Source organism: Protopterus annectens, chromosome 6.part0, assembly GCF_019279795.1.
Source record: "Protopterus annectens isolate FY-2018-M chromosome 6.part0, PAN1.0, whole genome shotgun sequence".
NCBI lineage: Eukaryota > Metazoa > Chordata > Ceratodontiformes > Protopteridae > Protopterus > Protopterus annectens.
The window spans coordinates 286,823,310-286,841,605 of record NC_056737.1 but is presented as its reverse complement, the minus strand read 5'-3'; the positions used below and the strand labels follow the sequence as shown (position 1 = coordinate 286,841,605).

Genomic DNA, 18,296 nt, shown 5'->3' with positions numbered 1-18,296 from the left:
GATGAGCTTTTCACGAAATGAATCATGTAATTCATTCTTGGAGAACACCAAGCAAGTATAATTCAAAGGATTTTACACATATGTGATGTTAGGATATGAAGAGAAAAAATTAGGCAGACAACCGTTATCTTTTTTTAAAATTCTTGTTGTTCCGGTTAGCCCTTTCGTCAAACCTCCATCAGGTCTGATGAAGTTGGGTGTATGGAGGCTTGATGAAAGCGCTAACCGGAAGAACAAGAATTTTAAAAAAAGATAACCTGGTTGTCTGCCTATTTTTTTCTCTTCAGTGGTTTGTTTATTTTTTTGTTTTTACATTATGTTAGGATATGCATTGTTCACTAGCTTAGAAGCACAACTGTGGCATTCCTCACATTATGCCTGTTACAGTTCATTTCTTCTAATGTTCTTTCAAGATAGAGAGGGACTATGGTCTCAGCACACTGAACAGCTTTTTTAAGGTATTCCATATAGCTTACACAACTTTAATACATGTATTAGGTATCTGAGGCCTAGAGTTCAAGAACTGCTCCTACAGTGACTGTATGGAAGGCTACAGCAAGCACTTCAGCTGTCTGTTGCACATTTGTTTTTCTTCTTCTTCTGTGCTTAGTAGTTTCTTGTAGTCTGGACACTGCTATAGCTTCTGTAGAAGAGGACAGATAATTATCCAAAGCAAGCTATGCTATAGTCCTGTTCAGTGCAGAAATCCTGAGTCCACTGATAATTCATTTCTGCACATAGCATTCCATATCTGTTTATCCTCGGAATGGACCACTCAGTTCTCTATTTCTCCTCTCTGTTATTCACTTTCACTTTCCTTAAGATTTGCCCTTCTAGAATTCCATTCTCTTGCCAGTTGCCACTTGCTATGGGTGAGGAACACAGACTTCTTTGAAACACATTAGAACATCCCTAAATATTACCTTGCTTCATGGTGTCAGGTATGTGGAGAGGCAATAACTTATTTAGACGTTGACTTCTTGGAGAGTTCACCTTTTAGTTAGCATGTGTCTGAGTGGCTTAAATACCAGAATGCAGTTCACTTTTTTAACAAATAATGCAAATTATTTCCTTGCTGCCCACTATATGCAAGTCAGAAGAAACTAAGTAGAATTTTTGTTTCAGACATAGATTTTTGGTTGGTAGTAGAATGAGTTCAAATATTTCACATGCCATTTCTTCACAAGTCAAGCGCCATTTTTGTCTTTCTTTGAAGATAAGCTGATTCCACCCAGGGTCATTTAGTACTGATTGCTGATTATAGTTTGCGAGTATAACACACAGTATAGAGGATTAAGCCCATGAGATATTAATGTCAATGGTTTGATTCCTTCAGCCTCCTTTTGCTTACTGTGTGATTCTTAGCTGGTCCTCTGACTAGACACTGCTCCCAGACAGAGCCTGAAAAACATCCATGTGGATCATTGCTTTACCCAATTTAACAAATATAAACATATAAATACATGAAATATGTGTTTAACCATTGGACCTCAGAGACTACATGGGCAAAACATCAGAAAAAAAATAATATAGTTTCATAGGTACTTACTAGGCTAATGATCCATGAGGATCTTCAGAAGCTTAGCCATGCATTCTGAATAAGTTCTAGCCCTGCTATTTTAAGTGATTAATCTAGAGCCCTTTATAATATTTAGTACAAATAATCTATGGGTAGTTAGACACTTAAATGTCATCCTGTCCATAAGCTACAATGGTGCCAATTCAGGGGAGAACTTGTGATTTCCAATTCGCTCATTCAGATTACAGATGAATAGAGTAAGTCTGTTTTTTACATGGAGAGGAAGACAATTTCAGAGAAGTGGTATTCTTTGTAAATCATATCTGTGTACAATATATGTTTGTAGTTTAGTTAGCTTATAGAATTCTTGCAAAATGGCTTCTCTTAATACAGGTGCATTGTTTTGCACATTTAATAAAATGTTTAAACATTAATAGCATATCTGTATGCTTATAAAAAACGTGTTTTGCTTGTAAAATATTTCATTTACCTTCATTTTTGGATAAAGTAGCATGAGGATAAATGAAAGAAACCACAGATGTTTTAGGTTGCTGATAGTCCTAAAAGTCAGGGTTAATAGTTCTTAGACTATTGTATGAAAGGTGTCTACATTTTAAGCATTTTTCCTGCTATGTTGTTTGGAAAGATGCCTTTATATCTGCACATTTATTTATTTCATTTTTTAATCAGGTAGGCAGGCTGGTCCAAAAGACCCTTTTCAGCCATGACTTGAGACATAAAGACAGATAGTAAGCATATGTGCATAACAAAAAAAATAAATAAACAAATAAATAAAAATAAATAAATAAAAATCAATATTTGTCACACTGCAGATTTTCATATTTTAGTGAAAAACTTAAGGAAACATATCTGAAACTGTAACAATTTGGAACTGTAATACATACCTGAAAACAAATACTTCATGCATTTTAGAGTGTAGATCTATTTGATTACAAGAAGATTTTACATCAGTATAACTGTCTGTATTCCCACTCTTTGATATACCATCACATCCACATTTTAGCCTTCATTCCTGTGTTATGATATCTTCCTAAATAAACAGGAGTTACTAAATCATGTTAGACAGTATAATCATATGACCAGGCCATCTTGTCAGCTTCTTATTAGAGAATGTTCCTGGGAAGAACAAACTATACATCAAGATACCCATCTTCTTTGTAAGCTGCACATTCATTAGCATCAACAACTTTGAGTTAAAAAAAATAAACTTACATCAATACTTAAAAAATCATAAATGAAAAAAAAGAACTTCAGGTCCTCCATGTAGCAGCTGAACAGTTTTAAAATTCATTATTCTTTTGAGATGCTACTGTGCTGCTCAAAGCCAAACAATTTAATTTATGACAGAAAGGCACCGTGATGCAAATTTGAAGAATAAAAGCACTTTTTAACCTTGTCGACTGCAACTCTTGCATCCTACTTCAGCACTTGAGCACTACTTGCAGATTGCTGTGCCTACTTTGAACATCTTTGTGCATTTAAAAATTGTGGTTGTCACACTTTTCTTGCAATGTGCCCAAAAAGAATAAAAGAATAGTGACAGAATGTCCTTGTCAAGTAGGTGACATCACTGTAACTCACCTCCTTAAATAAGAAACCACTGCCAAGTTCAACATAAAGGCTAAAGCATGAAAAGGCAGACCTTAACCATTCATTCTGTGTTGCATCTGCTCATTCGAACCACTTAGTCAATGAACACATTGAGCACAAAATATTTTGCTATTGCTTTGAGGTATATATAATATACTATCATCTCCATAAATGTTCCTGTGGATTAGCAAATGCAATCTTTTTTTCCCCTTACTTTTTAAATCTTGCATGCAAACTTTTCTTAATCTTTATATAAGGTATATCTGTTCATGATGCTTTCTGCGGTTCTCTATGCATGTCACTGTTGTGTTCCATTGAAGAACAGAGTTTACTGCATTCTATAAAAAAGCATAGAATGATACTTTGAAAGTGTTAGATAATTCTGGGAAACCCAAAGTGATATTATACTTAGAACTGTTTAGCATTTTAATATTACCTAAAAAATGCTAATAATCTTTGCAGTGTTAGAACAAGGTTTTCATTTGGTATTACCTGTATTATAAAGCTTGTTTTACATGTTAGGAAACTATTTCCCTATAGACCAAAGTTGTGTAAGATTTTTGGGAGTTTGTTGATTGTCTGAAAAACTAAAGGCAGAGATGGTTATGAAGGTGTTACTCTGAATTACATTATCCACTTTAGATTTTATTGATTCTAAGCTTGTTCTGAAATGGAAGTGATTTACATGTACTAATTTATTTCTATTCAATTCAAAAAATATAATTTGAGTTATATTTTTTCATGCCTTTGTGCTACTAACATTATTTATTCATGCTTTTGAAGACCATTTATTGCCACATTCAGCAAGTGAAAATGATTCATGTTAACATGCTTTTTTAATATTGTTTATAGATATTCATGATGTTAACCAGACTGCAGTTTGTTTACTGGGGCAAACATCAGTGTCTTCAAAATCACTAACTGAACTGCTTATGAGGGTATATTCAACACAGAAAGTGAATGATTATCACTTCTGTAACTCTGAAAACAGAAACAAAAGCTCATTTTTAGAAATATCCATAACGTATCAGTAGGGTCATTTCACTGTCCATAATGGCAACCAGGAAGGTCAAGTCAGTTTAGACATCTACCCTAAATGAATGTTAAAGCTTTCGAAAATAAATTGAATATTTGTTGTCAACTGAGCTGGTGTTACCTCAGTAAAATGAGTACTGGTTTACCTGCATGATATTAGTGTAGCACATAATAATTTATCACACTATAGCTTAGCGTTGTTGCCTCACAGCAAGAGGTGCTCCCATTCGATTCATAGCTGGAGAGCCTTCTGTGTGGAGTCTGCATGTCCTCCCCATGGTAGAGTGGCATTCAAAAGACATGCGTGAATGAGAGTGCCTTCGTTGAAGGTTGGGTGTCGAGCTGGCACCTCAGCACTGTAAAAATCTACTGCCAATCATTAAAGGACCAGAGTTCCGCTGTGGCGACCCTAACCGGGAAAAGCCGAAGAACAACAACTATAGCTTACCATATGCATTGTTTACAGTTGCCATTACTTATTACACACTTTTACAGAAATAAGGATTGTTTACTGGCAAAACATATCCTGTGACATATTCAGTATAGTGTAACACACATAGGTATATCATACTATAGTGTATCATATATATATATAATTTTCATTCACAAGACTATATTACACACAACTATAAATGATAGTTATGAAATGGTTATTAGAAATAAGTTTTTTTTATTGCCAAAACATATCTTGTGATATATGTAGTATAGCGAAGCACATATTAGCATACATCATACTACAGCTTACCATATGCATTGTTTCCAGTCACCATTAATTATTGTTACAAAACTTGTAGGAATATATTTATCAAATAGAGATGGGAAATAAGGATTGTAAACTGGCAAAACATATTCTGTGATATATGTGGTATAGTGTAACACACATTATTACGTCATACTGCAGCTTACCATGATACATCATTACCATTCAACATTACTTATTATTACGCACTTGTACAAATATATTTATGAAAAGGGTATGGGAAATTAGTGTTGTTTATCAAAATATATTCTGTGATATATGGTTTCTCTCTGTTTAATTTCTCCAAATATTTTGGATTTCTTATACTATGGACTACATTCCTAAGTCATGGTATGATTACAGTTCAGGAAATTAATATTGTTAGCCAAGCATACTCTTGACAGCACCTACAGTGTGCCCACCATTTTCCCTTCTCCTCCTGCATTTCATATGGGATTGCATATATTGGTAGCATATTTAAGTACAACTGTATATTATATGCAGTATAGTGTAAGACATGTTAGTATACATCATACTACAACTTGCTAGATACGTTGTTTCCAGACACAGTTAATTATTATCACATATTGTTTGAACATATTTAAAAAATGAGTATAGGAACAGCTTATTTAGCAAAATGTAAACGTTGATATATGTAGTATTGTGTTTGCTTCTTGGAAAGTATATCCTGTGACTGTGCAGTAGTCCATAACACGCAGGTAACCACCTTGGTGCTAAACAGCATCACAAAAAAGGGAATCTGGCTGCCTGCATTCAGGACTATATTCTAGCTAAGCTTCTACTGATACAACACAGAATCAACCATAATCATGTCTTCTGTATTCGCATTTAGAGGGGGCAAACAACAGATCACTGAAATTAAAACATAACAATATAGCGATTAAATCAAACAATTAACTGTTGCAATCTTTGCAAAGACAAATGCAAATACTTATTAGTATAATTAAACAAAGTTAATAGTTTTAATTGCAGTTTGTTGGCATTAGACAGTCTGTAGCTTTATGACTGTATTTAGGAACGCTTTGCAACTTTCTTTGATATTGATAGTAATCAAGTTTCAGATCTTCAAGTATATTTGTTGCATTACAGCTAAAAGATTTTCATTCTTTCTAGCAGAATACATAACAGTTTGAAGCTGTGTTTCCAGGATAAATATCCAGTAACCAATATTCCATGGTCTCAGTGTAAGGAAACTGAAACTGAATGAAAAAAATGGGGAGGTATAATTAAAAAGATCGATTTCTTGTTATAGTGTAATCACACAAAAATTATACACATTTTATTATTCCAGTTTTGCTACTATTACAGGGATAGGGCGTAAAAATGATGCGAACATCATAAACAGCATTATACAGGTTTTCAGGCAAAATGCTATGTAGTCCATTGTAGAAGTGGACCATTTATACAGTACACTGTACTACTTTTCAGTTTTTAAGGTGTGTTACATTTCATGTATTCTGTGTATGGTAACAATTATGACCTGCTGTTTAGGGTAGCTGTCACTGAATTCATCTTTACATGAGTGTCCGATTTTCTCACTGCAGGTATGCAGCAAATGGATTACAAGAAATTTTTTTTTTAGTTGAGTTTGATAATTTTTGTTTTAATTATTATTTCTACAACATATTCTACTAATCTAAAATTGAACTGAAATATTGATGGTATCTTTTATTATAGGATAAGAAAACCTAGCATAAGCATAACAGTGATGTCTACAAAATACAATGCATGCTGGTAAACAGTGACTGGCTTTGTTTTGCTTCAAGTCAAAATGACTAATTATGGTCTAAAAATGAAACAAAAATGAAACAAATAATTAAACCTTAAAAACTATTTAAAAAAGTAAGGAAGGTGCTGCCATATCCTATGCATATAACATGAATACACATATCTTTCAAAAGAATTGCTTACTCCTTTACATATATTAATTATTGATTTGCACATATTACTGTTACTACAAATGTGCACCACTCTGTCTTTCTGTATCTCTCTCCCTCACTTTGAAATAAAAGTGTTCAAACATACAACAATAGAAATATGTCATTAAAACACGATCGCTCAAACAAACAAGTAAAGTTGGAACACATCAAGTTTTTTTGGGCGTGGTTCTGTACTTCAAGCACTCCTTGCTTCTTACATATACCAGTTCCATGACTCTGCTACAGTGGGAAAATGGCAAATTCTCACTCTCCAGTATACCCCGATCTCGCACATGCAAAGACTGGCACTGTGCAATTATTTCATATTCAATCTCTTTTGCCAGTCTTTTCTTTCACATCATTATCTGAATATTTGACAACATAAATGATGCCCATTTGTCCATCTTTATTCACTTATCTGTATATCTGTGACCATATGTGAGGAATGGCTACTACCTCTGATGGGTTATTATTAGAACAATCTATAAGAATAAAGTTGGCAAGTACCATGTTTAAATCATTAGACCTAAAAGCCACTTGCCCTGTGTAGTCATACATAGAAAGAAATTAATTGTAAACAGATAAAATGAAGAACTTTTGGACAATAGTATAGTAAATATAGCACAACATACTTTCACAGTTAAGAGGTCTGTTTCTAGTTAGCAGGTCTATGACTTGCAATTTAACATATTACAATAATGTCATAGTTGCAGAAATAATTTGTGTAGCATCTATATAGATGACATTCAATCAGGAAGAATATTGCTTTTTCAGAAGATGTCATCATTCTTAAAACTACATGACATGATTTGTATTGCTGGGTTAAGGATAACAACTGTAAATGTCAATAAGATCAAATGAATGATTTTTCTGCAATAGTTGTAATAGCAAGGTGGACAATATTTAATAGACAATCATCAACTTAAAATAATAGAAGTATTTAAAGACCTGATTGTACTAGGAGATGAAAATCTAACTTTTATGATTGATCTGTGGGACTGAGATACCATATCTATGGGTATTTTAGTAATTTTAATAATGTCTTACTATGTAATTGTATAATTAAAACTGATGAACTGATGCAGGATCTCACATGCTTTTATATATTTTGATTAAAACTTCATCAGAAAAATATACATAATGAAACAGTGCATTAAATAACCTTTCAACAACTATGTCTCCTAAAACAACCAATAAAGTCCAACTGCTAAGTAATAAGTCAGTAACTATATATAATATAGTAAATGATTAACAGATGTGGCTGTATACATAATATGCTATCAGGGCTTAGTTCATGGGAGCACTGAGTTTGATTTGCTAAAGTCTTTGCATTCTAGCATTCATTCTGTCACTAGCACCATTTTTCTATAGTCTTACCCTTGTAAAAAAATGAAACTAGAACATTCCACAGAGTGCCTGAGTAAAGTATAAATGTTCATCTTAGTCTTAAATGCTAGTATATGTTCCTAAATCTTATGACAGGACTAATTTCTTGCATGTTTCCATGTAAAATGCAAAAACATGAGTAAAAGTAGCTATGTAGACTACTCTTTCAAATTACATTTATATTAACCATTTGAATTATAACTAATTTCTATAAAGGCAACACATATATTAAGTCTCTGAACAGTACATCTACAATATCTACAAAAACGCAGGGAAACATCCCTACATTAATGTTACTAATGTTCCATATTTATTACTTTATGGCAATATATTTAACTGCATCCATTATAACAGTGCATCTGCCACCATCAGCTTTCATATACTGCAGTTTAACACTATTCTTTCTCAGTGACCTTAGGCCTTCATTCTCTTTTCTACTTATTCTACAGATTAAACTTACTATACTTAATAAAAAAATTCAGCTTTCTATGCAGTAAGACCAGAAATGTGTTTAAATAAATGATGCAAGTTTTATTTTCTAATACAAAATTGAAAGTCAGTTACTGATTTCCTATTATCTTTGAATGAATTCAAAGTAAAAGAATTTAAATTATTATTAAAATAAAATAAGATAATGGTTGCAATATTAATGTTGAGTGTCAGTATTACTAGCAGAAGGCATAAAAGTATTGATTATATTGCATTTATGTGCTAGCTTAGTTATGTTTTCATGTTCTGTTGCCTCTCTTTTTTTTTTTGCCTGCATATTCTTCCAGGATTCTAATATTTCATGAGAAATCTTTTCTGTGTTATCATTGGCTTTGTCACCAGTTTGGACCTAACTGATAAGTTGGAGCTATCAGTAGAGGAAATGTCTGAGTCAGTGTCCAGTCTAAAAAAAAAAACATTTCTGCTCCATTAGCTTCTCCTGAATTTACTAGTTAGGTGTTAATGCTGTTTCTTCTAGTAATTGCATAAGCAGCTTTCTTCTAGTAATCACTTAAGCATCCACCTTAAAATATTCATTAAGATCTTAATTTTTTTTAGCTTCTCATTTTAATTTCAATTACGGATTAAGACCGTCTCTCAAAATCTTTGTTTCTGCCTACATAGGATAAAGCACATCATAAATAATATTATCATGCACAGTTTAAACTTTGTGAGGCACGAATTACAGGAAAAGGATGCGTCACTAATGTACTCATCAGCTAACTAACCTTGTCAAAAAGGCTTCCTATACAGACCTCCACTGTTTTTATTTCCATTTGGGACATGCTTATTTTTAGTTCCTTTTGGTCCTACAAACTGTACTCCTCAAAGAGAAATTTTCCCATATAAGAAAAAAGAATGAACATGAGAGATTTATTCAGACATGTTGAAGTATTTTTTTGTTCTTGTGAGAGTAAGCCAAGATTGTAAAATAATTACATCGATCCATCAATAAATGAAAGTAATTTTTGGCAACTCGAAATGCTGCTCTCCAGCCAGGGATTCATGAACATATCAATGGCAAATGTGGTTTAAAATTAAAATTATAAAACAAATTCTCTAACATAGTTATTGTGCCCATTTAGCTATGTTTTGATAAGTAAATGATTCATCTATGTAAATATCTTATAATGTGGTTATTAACAGGTGGTAGGATTTTGTTCACTGTTTTTAGGTCACATGTTTGTTTTTTATTTGCTAGGATTTAATTAATGAGACAAAACTGCTAAATATAATCCATTGTATTTGAATCCCTGCATAAACATGTTTTCAAATCAGTGGAATTTTTGTATCACTTGTTTTCCCTTGATACAAGTTTCTTTAGATAGTCATAATCAGTTAGGGTGTAGATATCCTGTTTGGTATCCAAGAACACAACTTCTGTGAAAGCAAATGTGAGCACTAGAGCAGGAAATAATTGGAAAATACCTAACATTAAGAGTTTACATGTAGTGGTAAATTAAAATGTTTATATTTGTTTCCTTTGCCATACAGATGGATTGGAAGAGACCTTATTTTAGTCTACAAAGCATATAAAGATCCCTACCTTTTGAGGTTTTAGAGATTTGCCCTTATGCAACATAAGTAGACATCACTGTCTGTTTAGAAACTTCAGACACCGTATGGGTGCCATTAACTATTTCTGATAAAATTATTGCCTTTTTGAAAAAAATTTCCAGTTCCATTATCGACTTTACAAGCGTTGATATGGCAAGCAATGGACTCCTGTCCCTGTTTATAGTCTGAATGTGTATATGTGTGCATATGTGCATAGATAGATAGAGATTTAGATATGTTCTGTTGTGTGTGAAGTATGCGTGCATGCAGGTAAGAAGTGTTAGGTTCGAAAATGGGCAAGATAAAGAAATATATTTAGTGACGTCTCTGTGTGAATGTTTTGGCACGTATGTGCATGAGAGTGTTAGCATCAGAGTTAGATAAAGTGATAATTTTAGCACTGAGTATGCCTGGTGTTATATGTACAATGTCTGTGTGATTTTACCTGCTTAGTGTAATGGTACTGTTAGTTAAAGGCTTTTTGTTAAGGTAATGTGGATGGGTGGGGTTTGAGGCAGTGTTGGGATTAGGTTAGCGCACAAAGGTGATTGTATCAGCCTTACGCATATGTGTTGTTCCCAACCCTGTCACTAAACCTAATCCCAGCCACACATATTATCTTAACAAAAAACTTTTCCTTAATAGTACCATTGCTTAGATAAAATACGTCTGTATGTTCAGTTATTTATTTATTTTTTTTGGCTTTCCATTCATGAAAGAAAGAAAGTAAGAAAGTGCTTGTTTCTCTTTTGCAGTATATTTATTTATTTATTTATTATTTGTGGGATTTGACATGTAGTAATCAATGAAATGTATATTGATGTTTCTGCATATTGATATGTGTTAGTATAAATAATATATATATATATATATATATATATATATATATATATATATATATAGAGAGAGAGAGAGGGCGAGAAAGAGGAATAGATATATAGAATATCTGACGTACACATACATGTGTGTGTGTGTGTGTGTGTGTGTGTGTGTGTGTGTGTGTGTGTGTGTGTGTGTGTGTGTGCAATTTGGAAATATGGGTATTAAATTAAATTAAATTAAATTAAATTAAATTAAACTGATTAACAATGGAAAACTTGAATCATGGGGACACCTTAAATAATCACTCATACATGTGTGGTGCTACTGCAAGGTTGCCAACAATAATGCCTTTCTTATTATGTAAAAGGAAGAGATAAAACTTAAGATTACTAAGAAGAATAATGAAATAAATAATATAATAAAAATAAACTGGACCATTGCATTCATGAACCTTGACATGTATATAATATTATTTTATTTCATCAATGTTTAAAAATGCTTTTCAGATGAGTATTTAACTGTAAATATTTGAGCAACTCATTCAGTAGTGAGCATGTCCAGTGGTGTAGAACTGTGAAAGCATTACCACAAATGATGATGCGCTTGTATATGTATGACACATAGTAAATCAGGAAACCCTGAATGATTCACAGCTCTTAAATGATTACATGAACGCTAATGAAAACTATGCTTATAAGCCACAACCTTTTTTTTTCAGAATGTAAAATAAAGCATTTCATATTAAAATCTGTTTATTGTTTTGCATGTCTTTGGGTCTGTGTATGTCCTATGTCAAAGTAATTATATGTTGCAACTCACGTAGACACACACACACACAGATAACAATTATGTTGTGTGTCCATAAAGTATATTTCATATTGCAGAAGCATTTCAAAGAGCAATGTGCATTATAAAATCAATTTACTGTTATTTTGTAGTGAACACAATTTGTGGAGTCTTTGCTTTTGACTGAACAATGATAACATTCCACATACATTGTGACCAGCACTGGCTGTCTCCATACTTCTTGTCATTTTAAAAATATGGACCACTTGTTCCTAGTTATATGGAGAAATTTATGGAAGTAAGCAAGGCCAGAGCATTTGATTTCAACAGATACATATTCCATGTTGATATGCATTCCTTCTTAGCTTGCACCATTTATCTCCATGTTTTTTTTCCATACACCTCAAGCATTATGTAGTTATATCATACAACAGGTCATATTTCATAGTTTTAATAGGATTCCACTAACCTTTCAAAGTCTAGCCACTGTAGTCACACTGATACATTAGTGCATCCAGCTAGTTATTCACTGAAATGTTAATGTTTTTCTCTGATGGGGGTGTAACATAGGAGGAATTAACTAAGCCAGAAATGGTAAGCTTTAGAAAACTATGTGACACATTTGTTGAGTTAGCAAGACCTCAGTAGAGTGTTATACACAAGGAAAGAGTCCCTCACAGAAGGTATCAAGTCATGGTGCTTGGTAAAATGCAAAACTTGTCTGCTGAAGATGTAAATTAGCAGGTGGAATGAGCCATACCTTTAGGTCATAAAATTTGTAAAACCATTTTGTAATAATTTACTTGTTTTTAGAAGTGTGTCTTGCTGATTGCCTCTTGTATTCAGGATCTTAGGTAATGAGTCATCCTCCACTATCTCCACATTCACTTTAAGTCATTGCTGTCTTTAGTAAACAGATATTTTCCTTGCATGAGTAGAAATCTCAGTGACATAGCCCTAAATTTATTGTCCAGAATTTTTAAGGTCCCAATGAGACATAGATGGACTTTTGGTATAATGTAAAAAGATGCCCGCAAATCATACATTAATTTAAGAAATACCTTCAAGAATAAAGTAAAACTCACTAAAACTTCTTGTTCCAGACACTGCAAACCCAACAATGAAAAATCATGGTGTCTTCTGGGAAAAGGTCAGTCTATGGTAGGAATCGGCATCGAGCAAAATTTTGTGTCACTAATTTCTCAGGGTCTGGTCTGCAGTGACCAATGTACATTAACCAGCTCTTTAATGATTTATTCACTTCTGCTGCAACCTTTATCCACAGTGTATTCCCCAGCATTGGCACCACATCATTAGTGGCAATGTGGTTTATAATCAAAAGGGTGATCAGACTTCATTTGAGTTATGTAAGTCCGAAAGCCCAATTCGACATTAGAAATAAACGAAAAAAAAATGTTGAAATGCACTACAGTGAATGCACTCTAGCATTTGCTGTTGTGAATTTCAATATTTTAATGCAGATCGCACTATAGTGGGGATTGGGAAATTTATCTGTTCCCTCACTGTGGTGCTATCTTGGAATTTGCATATATAAGTAGCAGGAGGTGTGGGGGGATGCAGGGGGCTTGCCCCCATGCAAAAACAGTCTTCGGTGTGTGTAGCAGAATACTACACCTTGCGTAAGTGCAGGCAGTGTTTGAATAGCATAGCATTCGACCTTCTCCACATCTGCATTCAAAATTTTCTGTAGTAAATGCTTTTATTTTCTCTCATATATTTCAGAATTACAATAACTCACATAAGGTGCAATCGAACATATGATAGCAAACCTGGTAATGCATATCTTAATAAGTCACCTTTTACTTCCTTTAGGTATCTGCAAAGCAAATTTATTTGTAAGTGTACTAAATACGGTGCATGTCAACAAAATGGGCATCACACTGCTTAAATAAATTCTACAAAACCTCTGCTCTCACTAGATGTAGTATTTATGGTCCTTTTCACAACACACTATTCAGAATCTTTGAGGCAAAAGTCTTTCATCATTCTCTTACTTAAAGTAGGTACAAATTCACATCTTCAGTTTATGACCAGTCTCTTTTACCCCAATTTATTACCTTACTGAAATCCACTCTCTAGATATGTTTGGTTTCTTCAACAACACCAACTTTGCTGTAGGACTCCAATCATTATAAATGCAGACCTGATCTCATTCACTAATCATGCCATCACTGAAATAACTACACAGTCACCAATGATGCCATGTTTCAGAAAAGCCTTCCTCTCTGTTTCCACAGTCCATGTGGGTGACCTTTACAGTCACCTTTTTATGCAGACCTTCATATCACTAACATCAAAGCCATGTTATTGCCAAATCAATCTGGGATCAGTCCCTGAGCCAATCTGATTCATATATTTTATAAACTGATTTACACACTGAATCAGCTTGCCCTACTTTTTTCATAATGACGTAAAATTATTCTAATAAAACAATTCTCTTGAGCTCTTAGAAACTCAAGCATAAGAATAACTTGCTGTTTAAAGTTAATTATGCTAAGCAACTTCTGCAAGAGCACTGCCCTTGCCCAAAAATAACAAGTTTTTATTTTATTTAGGACTTGGTCATTTTTTGTCACCAAATTTCTATGTAATACAACTATGCCCATCTTATGGTATGGATGTGTAGCCAGGATTGGAGAGTGTTGGCCAATGCATAAGAACCCTCTATAACCTTGAAATCTTTAGATAAAATTTAAAATTGTAGCTTGTAGAACAATTGCCTTGTAAGTGTATCAGGATTTAAGAACTCTTCCTTAAACTCTTGTCTGATGATGGCATTGCCTAACTCTTGCACTGTTGTCAGCATAAGCCTTCATAATGCATAATATAACTAGTAACACTGTTTGTAATACAAAACTCTTTATATGCCCATGTCTTAAATGAATATGGCCTTTAGGATTAATTAACTTTACCAATTAACAAGCGAGTCAGTAAAAACTGTTGTGTTACTTTGTTATACAATTCTGTTGTAGCCATAATGTGAATAAAATGTGTAATGAATGGTACTTTCATAGATATATATTCAGTTACAACCTTCTCAATAACCTACAGTAGAATGCTTCCTGTCACATCCTACATACATAGACTAGGACATCTTTTCACACCATGACAGCCTCGTACCTGTCTTAACTTCTGTTTTTATCCCCTCCTCATTATTTCGCATATCTTCCATGAAGGTTTTACCCATCTCACCCTCCCGTGTTCATTACATGTTGTTGTTTTCAATCAGTGCTCCCCACAGTACCCACCATGCTCACATTCCCCCTACCATTATCCTGTCTGCATCTATTTATATTATTTATATGTTTCCTTACGTCGTGGCGACCCCTAACCAGGAAAAGCTTAAAGACAAAACAAAATATGTTTCCTTATGTCATAACAGATTCTTCTTTTATTGTCCCCTATTCTACTTAATTGCAAATCCCAACATTTTCAGCAAAGTCCCCCAAGACAGTGACCAGCGAGTAGGACTTGACTTCAAACAGTGCAAGTCTGACAGTGAAACTATTGGGGTACCATGGTACACTGACAAATGCCCCCTGCAAATGCAAATTTATGAACAGAGATAAATGCACAGATAGTATTCATTTTTTAAGAAACAGTTGAAACTGACATTTGTATCCTGTGAATAAAGATTAATGTTTACCCATCATATACACACACACACGCACACACACACACACACACACACACACACACACACACACACACACACACACACACACACACACACACACACACACACACACACACACACACATCCATTGTCATTAATAAACTATGAAGAAGTATGAAAGACGTCTACTAGGTCCAGGGTTGTAGAATTGCTTGTCTGTGCCAGGAGCTAATATACCTTACTTTTAATTCATTTCCAGCTAAGAAAACAAAGAAACTATTTGATAATTTTGCTGTCGACTTATGCAACAGTTTTATTTAGAGCTACTTGTTGTCCTTCAGAGATGATGCTGAGGACAGGAAAGGGAATGAAAAACAAGCATTCAGAATGACAGCCAGAACTCCTCAATATCCAGTCATCCAGCCCATCTTTTGGGTATTACCTTTCCCTGGGTTGGAGATGCTGCATGAAATGCAAGGGCAACCATTTGCATACCAGCTCCCCTTACTTGAGGAAAGTAGATTTTATTAAGATGGCTGAATGCAGTGTCCTGCATATCACTGTCCTTTAATAGGGAGTCAACAGTTAGGGAAGTAATAATGAAACATTAAGAATAAGTGAAGGAGAAAATAGAAAAAGGCAGAATACGTGCTCAACAGGAGTAAGAGCATCTATTTATTTATTTGTTACACACAAAAACAATCAGCAAGAGGGTCCAAACACTGATTGAAACAGAGATTTAACAAAGATAAAAAGTAGTTAAGCTCTTTCATCTCACTCTGGAGATTTCATCAGAATGCAAGCCATCTTGAAATGTAACCTTATATAATATAAGTTGTCCTAAACTATTGGTTAATTACTACCTAATTTAACTTGTACATATTATAATTCCATTGCTTTCTTAAAATGACAGTTCTTATTCATTTGTCATAGTCATTGTCTAAACACTACAAATCACTACACAGTGTAAAACAAAGAACTGCAACCATAAACCATTATCTAAAAATCACTTTACAATAGAATAATGAATAAAAACATTGTTACTGAAAACACAATACTAAAATAAAACATGTTGCAAACTCTTCCTAAAATGCTGAAAGTTCTGAAGATTTCTGGCCTTCATCTGTAAAATGGGGGAGATGGAGGTGTACTCATTTAAACCTGGGGGGAGGTAACACCTAATCTTAGCTGCCATACCAATACATGCTTAGCTAATACATTTTTTTCAGTCCTGTCTTGTGGATTTCGCACTATATGCTCCAAAATGCCTAAAAGAAACTTCTTAAAATTAGGGCAGGCTGAGGAATGTTTATATAGACACAGTTTTTTTAATTAACAATATCAAAAGTATGTTCGTAAATACGCATCTTAAACATACACTCGATTTTGCCTACATAAAATGCAGAACAGCTTGAGCATAAAGTCAAGTAGACCACCCCTTGCATAGCACAAATACCTCTATGAAAGTGAACCCTAGATTTAATGATATTCTCTTGACACAAAAGTTTGTTTCTTGGCAATAAATCTGCATTGCTTACAATGCCACAACATATTGTTCCCAATTGTTTTGTGGTAGTGTAGGAGGATTGATTGACAAAACATTCAAAATAATTTTCAGATTACATGCTGTCTTAAAAATAAAAGTGGGTTCAAACCCAGCAATATTATAAGGAACTGGGTTGACTCTAAAAATGTTTCATTTTTTTGACAATTTCTTTAAGTTCCTTTGAATATTTACTGTATTGTACAAAGCTTTCTCATACTTCCCCTTATTTAGACATGAATAAATGCCTTCTAGGCCAATGCCTTAAAGTGGATTTTAGAAAGGAAGAGAATGTTTTTTATTCAAATTTCGAAGGCTCCTCTGTCTCGGTTGTGGCAGGACATGGATACTCTTAAGGAATGTCTGGCTAGACAGATTTATAGTAAAGTACAGGATTTTCAGACTCCACAACATTCAGAGAGGCAAGCAAGTCATTCCAAGAGATTGGAAGACCCTGGCCCAAATCATTTGAACCTTTCACCCCTGTCACCCCGCAAAGGTTATGGGAAGAAAACATGGGGGAAGATGAGGTAGCAAAGGACAATGCTGGTATTATACATACATATGGGGGGTACTATATATACATAATTACACAGATTGTGTTATCACGGAAGAACATTTGTCCCTGTTTCAAAAAGGTTGTAAGTTTATTCCTGCAAAGAATATAAATTTTGCAGATTGGATCATTGAGTTGAAATGATTTTATTAGGAAACTTAGCTTTTTTCATGACAAAAAAAATGTAATTAAGAGACAGGAACAATGAGCAAGAAGTTACAGCATAGTGTGCTCAATCCCTCTCAGTATTCAACTACTCACATTTCTGAAAAGGCAGTTAAGGAAGAATTGTACAATTTGAGTTATTCTAACAAGATATATATTTCCAAACTGACCAGAGAAGAAAGACTGCTTTTTGATAAGGTACAGAATGATAGAGTAGTACAAATTATGAAACCTGACAAAGGGGGGGGGGGGTGGCACAGTGTTTTATGATGCCCATGATTATTCTAAGACTATCCCATTAATTCTACACAATGCTGAGGTTTACATCCCTGTTTCTACAAATCAAATAAACATAGCATACCATCGAATTAATTTATTTTTGGAAGAATATTTACTAGACCAAAGAACAGATACTGAGATGTTTAATTTTTTATTGAGTCCAGTGCCTGTTATTCCCCCCATTCTGGCATCCCCAAATACATAAGAATGTTTCAAAGACCCCATTTAGACC

The 18,296-nt window shown here is 33.9% G+C and overlaps 1 protein-coding gene across 1 annotated transcript in view; it reads left to right on the top strand.

Annotated features, from left to right (window-relative positions):
• The window catches only part of LOC122803823 (neurexin-3-like), a 2,450,564-nt gene that overhangs the window by 2,382,678 nt on the left and 49,590 nt on the right, over window positions 1-18,296 (top strand). The window lies entirely within an intron of this gene.